Genomic DNA, 10818 nt, shown 5'->3' with positions numbered 1-10818 from the left:
TTGCACTTTTGAATTTTTTTTTATTTTATTAATTAAATAAAAAATTAAAAGTACAAATAAAACAAATAAAAAACTCATATAATTAAAATAAAAATATAGGGGTCTAATAAGATAAAATAAAAGTTATCGAGTTCAATATAATATATTTGAAAAATATAGGAGTTTAATAATAAATCCTGCCAAATTTAAGGGGTAATTAGCACTAATGGCAACTTCAAATCAATAAATTATTGACAATAATAACCAAAAACAGTCCATGAAAACTCTGAATAATTCAATCCCCGGTTGGCAATTTGTCCATCCAACTTGAGAACATAAATAAATTTGAAAATATAAATTGATAAATAAAAGTTTCTTAATGATGATTATGGAAATTAAAGATTAAGCTTAAGAATATGGTTGTAAATAAGTCATCCCAATTGCAGATGTTAATATTAACATGATAAACAGAGTTCTTGGTATCAGATTGAGGACACAAATTAACTAAATTTCAGTTTTTTATAAGAAAAGAGAAATTATTTTGAAATAAATGTCAAGTAACAATTCTTCCTCAGCTCACTTAAGTTGCTTGATTTGTTTATCTGAAGACAACGTGGACTTTTAGCCTCTTTTTTTCTTTGTCTTTTTTAAATAAAATGTCAAATTAAAAAGTATTTTCATTATTAATTTCTTAAATATTTTAATTTACTGTATTGAATTTTTAAATATTTATTTTATTTTTAGTTAATATTTTTAAATAAATTTTTAATTTTTATTTATTTATTTTACCAAATTTTTATATTTTTAGTTTTTTAATAAAAAATCAATAATTTTTAATTAGGATATAAATAAGAATATATGCTTTTAATAAAATAAATTAAAAAAGTACCAACCTCAATCAAATAAAATGGCAAAAAGTAAAAAAAAAAAAAAAAAAGCCCTTAAACTAATAAAATTAAGTCATCATACTTTAAAATGGCCTAATTCCACCCATATCTTTTTAAAAGGTACAAATAAACTTTTTACCTTTTTAAAAGGGTCTAATTAAACACAAATAAATAACACCGTTAATGGTGTTTCATTTTCTGTCTGCTAGTTGTGGGATCCATTTTTTTCAAAAGAGCCCAATGAAATATCATCCACTACTATATTGACATTTGGTTGCTCTATTTTAAAATAATGTATTTAAAATAGAAAATATAATATTCTTTTAATATAACAAAAATAAAGTGAAAAAGGAAAAAGCAAAATAATGAAAAGTTGAAAGAGTCAATTTGCCTCTCGAATTTATGTCTGAGGGTTAAATAGATCCAATTTAAACTTTTTCAGTAAATAACTCTCTGAACTTATGTCGAAAAGTTAAATAAATCCAATTTAAACATTTTCATTAAATAGCTCCCCGAATTTGTATTCAATAGTCAAATACATCTAATTCAATTTTTTTCTGAAATAAAATAATATTACATTTGTAGGTTCAATTACATTATAAAAATTAAAAATAATGTTTATTTTATTAATTTACTGATGTAATATATAGTGATGCACTATATAAAAGCATGATTGATAAAATTTAAAATTTGAATTTAATTAATTCAAAAATAATAAATTATGAAGCCATTTATTAAGAAAGTTGAAATTTGATTTATTTAATTTTTAGAAAATTAAAATTTGATTTATTTAATTCTTAAAAAGTTAAAATTTGACTTATTTAATACTTGTCATTTTTAAGTCAATTAAATTTAAGTTTTAAAATCTTTCAAACATACTATTATATACCGTGTCACTAGATATTGTATTAGTAAATTAATAAAATAAATTTTATTTTTAATTTTTATAATTTAATTAAGAGTTAAACTTTTTTTAAAAATTTAAATTTGGTGTATTTGATTTTTAAACACAAGTTTAATGGGCTATTTGATAAAAGATTTAAATTGAATTTATTTTATTTTAAATATAAATTCATAAAATTATTTACTTAAAAATTTAAATTGAATATATTTGCCTTCAATAATTCGATGTCATAAATTGAGCTTTTATCCACAGTTAAAATCACAACATACTTCTTTTGCTATGCAATCACTACTCTAACCACCACTCTGGATACAACACCCATCACCACCATTAGCATAAGCAACAACCCACCACCACTACTAGGGCTGAGAATAGATCAGTCCAATTCGGTTATCTATAAATTACCAGTACCATATCAAATCTCAGTTCTTTTAAAATTGAAGGTACTGGTATCGCACCAAATATAAAAGGATCCGTACTGTATTGTACCAATTTTTATGGTTAAATACAGTTCGGTTCGGTGCTATTTTCGATCCTAAAAAATTTAAAAAACACAACTTTAATCTCATTTTTAATCAAATACATTTAGAAAAAATATGATTACCAACCTAAAGAAAGTAGCATGAGAATCTGAATTAGAATTGTAATCACATTCTTGAATAACCTATTTTGCAATTCAGTCACTTGCAAATATAATAATTCATTCAATGTTCAAATACAAACCGTTAAAATATATGTTACTACTAGCATAAAAATATTTTGCAAATGACAATCATTAAAATAAATATTTTTTACAGTTGCAGCAAAAAATCTACCCATAAAAAAAAAAACCCAGAACTGAGCAACAACGACACAGTTATAGGAAGAGAGAGTGCTAAAGAGGAAGACGTTTATGCGAGCCAATTCTTACTTCTGCCTTTCTGCGAGCCAATTATGCACAGCGCTAAAGAAATAGACGTCTAGGCGAGTCAATTTCTTCCTTCTTCCTTTTAATTTTTTGTCCAAAAATTTACCTTAGGAATTTTGTCTTTCTGAATTACAAAATGGGAGGTACGACGGTATGTTCCAAAGAGGAAGACGGTGTGTAAATTGTTAGGTGTAGGCTTATAGTATATGGTAAGAAAATGTATTAGGATTAAGTTAGTAGATAGTAAATTATAAATTTAGTATTAGAGTATGTATATTAGTATCAGTATACTATATGATATATTAATATATAATTTTTTTTATAGAGTATAAAGTATATTATAATATTATAGTTATTTTTAATATGTAGTATTTTTTCTTATTTCGATAATAATTACTTGAATTATATAAAATGATAAATATAAAATATTTTTTTATAGAGTATAAAATATTTTATAATATTATAATTATTTTTAATAGGTATTATCTATATAATATAAATAATTATTAATAAATATATGTAAAAAATTCAATTCTACGGTTTGGTCCGGATCAGTACAAGACGGATCGGTTCTGGTACGGTTATGGTAAGGTTTTTACTAAAGAACCAATACCATACCGTAATAGAAAAATATTCGGATTAGTTCAATTTTGTTATAAAAAATTTCGGTTATTTCGGTTTTGGTATTTTCTGGTACGGTTATTCGGTTTGGGCAGGAATCATCGACATCCATGCTCAGCCCTAACCATCACCCCATTGTAATTCCTTAAAATATGATCCAAAGTGTGAAATAAAATATCTGTAAACTAAAGAAAAATCATAACACAATTTGCAAATTATCCAAACAGATCAACATTCAGTCTTTTATATATATATGCAAATCAACATTTATCAAATTGGCTTATCATTCATGTTAAATTATATTATCAATCACCTGGAGCTTTTTAATATATAAAAAAAATAAAAAAAATAAGAACAAAATTATAGAACAAAAAAGGAAGAAAAGCTATAAAAAAAAAACCCACAATTTCTCTAAATGATCTCTACTTTACTCATCACAACAAGAGCAAGAGAGGCACCATTTCTTTGCAAGAGGGAGAGGGAGATCGAAGATTGCGGCCCACTACGATCTCTTTGATGCTTGATTTGTTATTTCCATGAGAGCAAAAGGAGGTGGTGACATCGAGGCTTCATTGCGAGAGAAATACATGTTTGGTGGTGGTAAGGAAGAGTAACATTAGATACAACAATAACAATTTTCTTTTTACTTTGAATTTTGTTGTTTTTCTTTTCTTTTATTTAGTAATTTATTTTAATATCTTTTTATTCAATTTTAAAAAGAATAGTCAAACAAGTTTGCTGTATTCAAACCTTATCACTGACAGAGTTACCATTTAGATTTTATTGAACTCTTTCAAAGAGTGAAGAGAGGAATTAAGCCAAATTGAAGTAAGAAGATTTAATTTACCAAAAGTTCTGAACCTTAAATTTTAAACCTTATATAACAACGTGACATATTATATTAATTGTATTAATTACATATTTACAATGATAAAGACAATAATACAGTAAAAAAATTTAAAATAATTATTTATTATTATTTTAATTTCCTATATATAATAATAATTTATTTAAATTTTATTAAAAGTATTAATATGACTTAGTTTCCTAATTTTTGTAAAATTTCATATTCCTATATTGTGTCATATCGCATTTTTTCATTTTCGTTTTCTTGCAATCTAGGTAAATGATAAGTGCTATGCCTTTGGCAGATATTTTTTATTATGAAATATATATGTTTTGCTGACGAGTATGCAGCCAATAAATGGGTTTGGAGTGGCTAAAGTTGTGGACTCCAGTCACCTAGAGTTCAAGAAAGGGGACTTGGTCTGGGGAGAACAAGATGGGAATACTACAGTCTCGTTACGAAACCTGACGCCCTTTTTAAAATGTCATACATTGATGTACCCTTGTCCTACTATACGAATTCTTGGTGAGTTGGTTGTTCTCATTTTCTACGTGTCCAACCTTAGGCTACAATGTGTACCACTACACACCAATTTTGTTGATTGGTGACATTATCTGCCATTGGAGTCTTGAAATGTAACTTCTTTCTTGTTAATTTCTCCTTTTGGCATGTGGAAGGTTGATGAGCATGTAACTTATGGTTCTGTTACTTTATGATGTATATAGTTGGAAAGGTGAGGTCTGATTTTCTGAAAGAGAGGATAAGTAATAGTCTAATTTCAGCCCAAATGAGTACAAGAAATGGGAAAAATTGGTAAATTACTAGATAAAATTCTCTATCTAAATTGGTTATTTGACTCAATCCTTTAAACTCATTACTAATACAATTCAAAATTACAAGGCACACAAACCATTTGGTTTTAATTGCATAGCTGAAGTATTGGATTTCAATGTAGCAATGGTTGAGAACCTTTCATCACTTAGCATTAGCATTATAACTTTTTTTATTTTCTCGTTTCCGGTTCTTCTGTAGGCATGCCTGGTTTTAGTGCTTATGCTGGTTTCTTTGAAGTATGTTCTCCGAAGAAAGGAGAATATGTCTTTGTTTCAGCAGCATTAGGTGGAGTATATCAGCTTGTTGGGCAATTTGCAAAGTTGATGGGTTGTTATGTTGTTGGAAGTGCAGGAAGCAAAGAAAAGGCAAGTTAGGCTCTATTTGAAATAGCTCTTTTTATTTGTTATTTTATTTCTTTGTTTCGTTACACTATCCTTATTGCATTGCATTGATTTAGTGCAATAACTATCGGTTGTAGCTTTTAAGCATAGGCAAATTTATCCCATTATTGTAAGCATATATAGGCAACCTAATCTCATCAGTCCTGCAAGCCTAGGAGGAGAAGGATAAAAGTAATATCCTTAGTTCTGATATTGAGTTTATCTTGCCATTGAAATCCAGTATTACAGATTCTATATTTCCTTTGAGCTAATTGCAAGCCCACAAGTTTTATTTTCTGTTTGAAGTTGAGAAGATATAATTAAGTATTGCAACATAAGTAAAACTACGTACTTCTATTCGACTCTTGTATTCTAATCAGGTAGATCTATTGAAGAATAAGATGGGGTTCAATGATGCGTTCAATTGTAAGGAGGAACTTGACCTGGATGCATCTTTAAAAAGGTTAGTAAGGCAATTGTACAACTCAAACCTAGTTTTAATGTGGATTTCCTGGCATCTTGAACATGGTGGAAAGACTGATATGTACTTATATAATGTTCTTTGCATATAATTAGTCTTGTGTTTAGTTTCATCTGGCAGAAGTTGGCCATTGCATTAGTATACTTAGTAGCTTATACTGGAACAGCGATATTCATCAGGATTTGTACGACTTATTACTAGCATACACCTTGTAAACAGAAGAAATAAAGGACACCGACATGCATAAACTTTAAGATGCATTTTTAGCCAGCTGCTAGAGGCAGTAGATCTATATATTGATGCAATTATATGCAGTAGAGTCGCCTCTAATTTATAAAAATTAACTCCATAAATCATGATGAATTAGTTGTAGTTTCTGATGATCTGAAGCATAGGTGCGACTAACACCGAAGTAAATAGTTCACTGGTTTAGCAGATCCCTCCATTAGTTGGATAATTGGGTTTTGTTTTGGTGCAGTGGTGTTGTTATTGCTAAGCTATCATAAAAATCAAACTTGTGCATTTGAAATAAAATGTTAAACTATTATTGTCACTGCTAAATGTCTAAGAATTTAGTAGATCGTAGCAAATAAAGGGTAGAAAGGAGTAAGGAGTGCCTTAGTTCATAGTTAATACTTAGAGCTTACTAGCATTTATGTGCTCTAAGAGATTATTTCAGCCACTAAGAGATGCACTATTTCTCTAATGAACCAGATATTTCCCCGAAGGCATTGACATTTACTTTGAGAATGTTGGGGGAAAAATGCTCGACGCAGTGCTCCTTAACATGAAAGTCCATGGCCGCATTTCTGTATATGGAATGATCTCACAGTACAATCTTGATAAGCCTGAAGGTGTGACCAACTTGATGACTATTGTTTACAAGCGGATTCATATTCAAGGGTTTCTGGTATTTGATTATAGTCATCTGTATCCCAAGTACTTGGACATGGTGCTGGCTTACATCAAAGAAGGCACGATCATTTATGTGGAGGACATGGGAGAGTGGCCCTGCCGCTCTAACTGGCCTTTTCCATGGCCGAAACTGTTGGAAATACCAAAAATTGTTTTTGGTTATACATTAATTATATATTTTGTTTCTTATAGCTATTGGGTTTTTTGCTCTTGTATTAGTGTGATGACTTTAGTATATCTAAGAGTCTCCTAGTTTATCTCAATATATTTATTATCATCTAGATTGTTCTAAATAGGTCATATATATCTATGCATTTGGTGTGGTCAATATATAAAAAATAACAATACATCTCTTTTAGTTATTTCTCTTTACTTTGTTGTTTCTGTTTCACATGGTATCAGAGCCTTAAAGGCTGTTGTTATATGTTGGTTTTTGTGGATGGCTTCTCAAGATTTACATGGGTTTACCTTGTAAAGCATAAGTCAGATTGTCTTGATGTGTTTAAAGAATTCAAAGTGACTGTAGAAGGGGAACTTGGTAAGAAGATTAAGAGATTGAGATCTGATAATGGAGGTGAGTTCACTTCTGATGAATTTTTTACTTTCTGTCAACAAAATGGAATTAAAAAAGAGCTTTCATGTGCGGAAACACCGCAGCAAAATGGCATCGCAAAAAGAAAGATTAGACATCTGGTGGAAACTTGCAAGAGTTGGTTGCATGCAAAAAATTTGCCTAAAGCTCTATGGGCAGAAGGTATGAAATGTGCAGCATATGTAATTAATCGCATGCCTTTTTGTCCAATAAATATGAAAACTCCATTTGAACAAGTGTATGAGAAAAGGCCGATTGTCAAGCACCTCCGAGTCTTCGGTTCCATATGTTATGTTCATGTTCTAGAGTCACAAAGAAGTAAGTTAGATGCAAAAGCAAGAAAATGCATTTTTGTTGGGTATGATGAAAGAAAGAACGGCTGGAAATGCATGGATCCTGCAACTCATAAGTCAATTGTTTCAAGGGATGTAGTATTTGATGAGTTATCTTCCTATTACAGCAAAATTACAGTTGAATCAGAGGTTGCACAACCTGAAACAACTACTTTATCTTTGACTCCATCAACCACGGGTCATGACGTTTGTAACTTGGAAGAACAAAGACAAAGGGGGAGTTTTGATATGGAAGAACAAACTGAACCAAGGGAGGGCACCTCTAATGTTCATGGTATTAATCTCATATCAACGGAAAATATTGTGAAACCTGCCCGTTTTTTAGATGAAAGTTTCACAAGCTCTTACTCTTGTTTCTTTGCTTCACCATTAGATAATGAGGAGCCATCTTGTTTTGAAGATGCTAAAGGTGTTAAAGAATGAGAGATTGCAATGGACGAAGATATTAATGCTCTAATGAAAAATAAAACTTGGACTCGTGTTCCGAAACCCAAAGATGTGCAGCCTATTACCTGCAAATGGGTATATAAGATAAAAAGGAAAGCAAATGGAAGCATTGACAGATGTAAAGCAAGGCTGGTTGCTCGTGGATTTTCTAAAAAATTTAGAGAAGACTATAAGGAAACCTTTAGTCCGGTTGCCAAAATGACTTCCGTGGGTGTTGTAATTTCTTTAGCAGCTTGCTATGGTTGGAATTTATAACAACTAGATGTTAGGAATGCTTTTTTGTATGGAGAACTTGATAAAGAAATAATTATGGAGCAGCCACCTGAATATGGTTCAAGCATTCATCCGGATTTTGTCTGTAAACTTAAGAAAGCTCTTTACGGATTGAAACAAGCACCGCGAGCTTGGTACGAAAAAATTGCTCAATATTTAAATTTTTGTGGTTACACTTCTTCACATTCAGATCCAAGTTTATTTGTTAAGAAACATGGAGAACAACATGTGATTGTCCTTTTGTATGTCGATGATATGATAATTACGGGCAATGATGAGAAAGAAGTTAGTAAGCTCAAGGAGGAACTCTCAATTCGTTTTGAGATGAAAAATCTTAGGAAGCTAAGTCATTTTCTTGGTTTTGAAGTAGAAAATCTAGATAATTCAATTTTTGTTTCTCAAATGAGCTATGCAAAGAAGCTTGTGGACATGTTTGGTTTAAAGCAAGCGAAGAGATATTTCACTCCCTTAGATTCAGGTTTGAAGTTAAAAAAAGATGAAGGTTCTGTCTTAGATAATCCTCAATCTTATCGTGCTCTTATTGGAAGTCTTCTTTACTTAACAATAACTCAGCCAGATATTGCCTTTTATATTGGTCTTGTTAGTCGGGTCATGCAAGCTCCAAGAAAGCCTCATATGGAGGCAGTCAAAAGAATCTTGAAATATGTCAATTCAACATTAGAATTTGGCATACTGTACAAGAAGGGAGTTGATTTTATGGTACATGGCTTTACTAATGCTGATCTTGGTGGCGACCTTGATGATTAGAGATCAACATCTGGATATGTCTTTTTATGTGGTGGTACAGGTATCTCGTGGTGCAGTAAAAAACAACATTCGGTGTCACTTTCAACAGCTGAGACAGAGTACAAAGTTGCTGCTCTTGCTGCTCAAGAATGTGTTTGGCTTCGGAGACTGATTGAAGATGTTCATTTGCCTATTAAAAGGTCCACCTTGCTGTTCGGAGATAATCAAAGTGCTCTTAAACTAGCAACGAATCCGGTTTTCCATGCTAGATCAAAACACATTGAATTAAAGTATCATTTCATTCGTGAAAAAGTTCTAGATGGAACTATTAATGCTGTTGAGGTGCGAAGCAAAGAGAATGTTGCTGATATATTCACCAAAATACTGCCGCGGCTGAAGCTTAGAGTTGTATCACAAAATCAATTTTAGGGGGAGTGTTGGAAATACCAAAAAATATTTTTGGTTATGCATTAATTATATATTTTGTTTCTTATGGCTGTTGGGTTTCTTGCTCTTATATTAGTGTGATGACTTTAGTATATCTAAGAGTCTTCTAGTTCATCTTAGTATATTTATTTTTATCTAGATTGTTCTAAATAGGTCATATATATCTATGTATTTAGTATTGGTCAATATATAAAAAATAATAATATATCTCTTTTAATTATTTCTCTTGTTTCTGTTTTACATAAACATCAGAAAGCAAGTAGTGCTAGTCTCTAGTGACTGAATGAATGATTTAGCCTTATCTTGTTGAATCATGTGAACTGCCCTTACAGTGTCAATTTTATTTGCCATTAGGTTTTGGTAGGAAAATTGTTGTTTTTTTCTTTTTCATTAGCATGCTCTTCACCGATGAATATACATTGCATTATACAGTCATGGTCCTAAAGTTTAAAGGTTTAACAGTTCTGCACATGGCCAGTGTTCCTGCCATCCAGACCTTAACTTCTGCTTTGCTCAGCCTTACAGGAGCACCTCATAATAACACTTTACAGAGCACTTCAGGTCCTCATCACTCTTCCCTCCTCTTTGTTAAGGTTCAGAAAGAAATTTTTTTGCACAAGTTTTTTCAGAAACCTATCAATTGGTAAATATGCAAGTACAAACACAATAAATTAAGGAGAATTTTAAATTTAGTATTTTAATTTTAGTGTCTAAACTATTTTTTTTTATTTAATCAAGTATTTGAATTCATTAAATATATCTAATATGGTATTTCTAATCAATTTTAAATATATTGAAGTATTTATGTATCTTATTTTATAAATTAACTTAAATATTTTTATTTAAAATAATTTCAGAATCGAGGTGCTTTAAAATTAATAATTTAATCGTGTTTTTGCAAAATTTGAAAATTTATCTGTAGCTTTTAACTTACTATTATATAGGTATAAGAAAAAGGGAATATGCTTTCAGGAGAAAATTAATTTCTAGTTTTTAGTTTTAAAAACTATTTTTTCATAAATTAATAATTTTTTTAAAAGCAGGCAATTCATATAAAATATAATTCATTAAATCAAATAAGAATTGGGATCAATTTTAAACCCCTTTTTTCAACACGTGTCCAAAACGACTGAGAGACAGTGAGTAGCATTATATGGCTGTATTGCAAGTTGCAACCACATAATCATTTGCAAGTATTCACTGG

At 30.2% G+C, this 10818-nt stretch overlaps 1 pseudogene; it reads left to right on the top strand.

Moving 5' to 3' along the window:
* Positions 1-4380: 4380 nt before the first annotated feature.
* LOC125370843 lies at positions 4381-7059 on the top strand (annotated as a pseudogene).
* Positions 7060-10818: the final 3759 nt, after the last annotated feature.

This window comes from Ricinus communis, chromosome 1 (genome assembly GCF_019578655.1).
Source record: "Ricinus communis isolate WT05 ecotype wild-type chromosome 1, ASM1957865v1, whole genome shotgun sequence".
NCBI lineage: Eukaryota > Viridiplantae > Streptophyta > Magnoliopsida > Malpighiales > Euphorbiaceae > Ricinus > Ricinus communis.
This window is presented reverse-complemented; position numbering and strand designations above follow the sequence as displayed.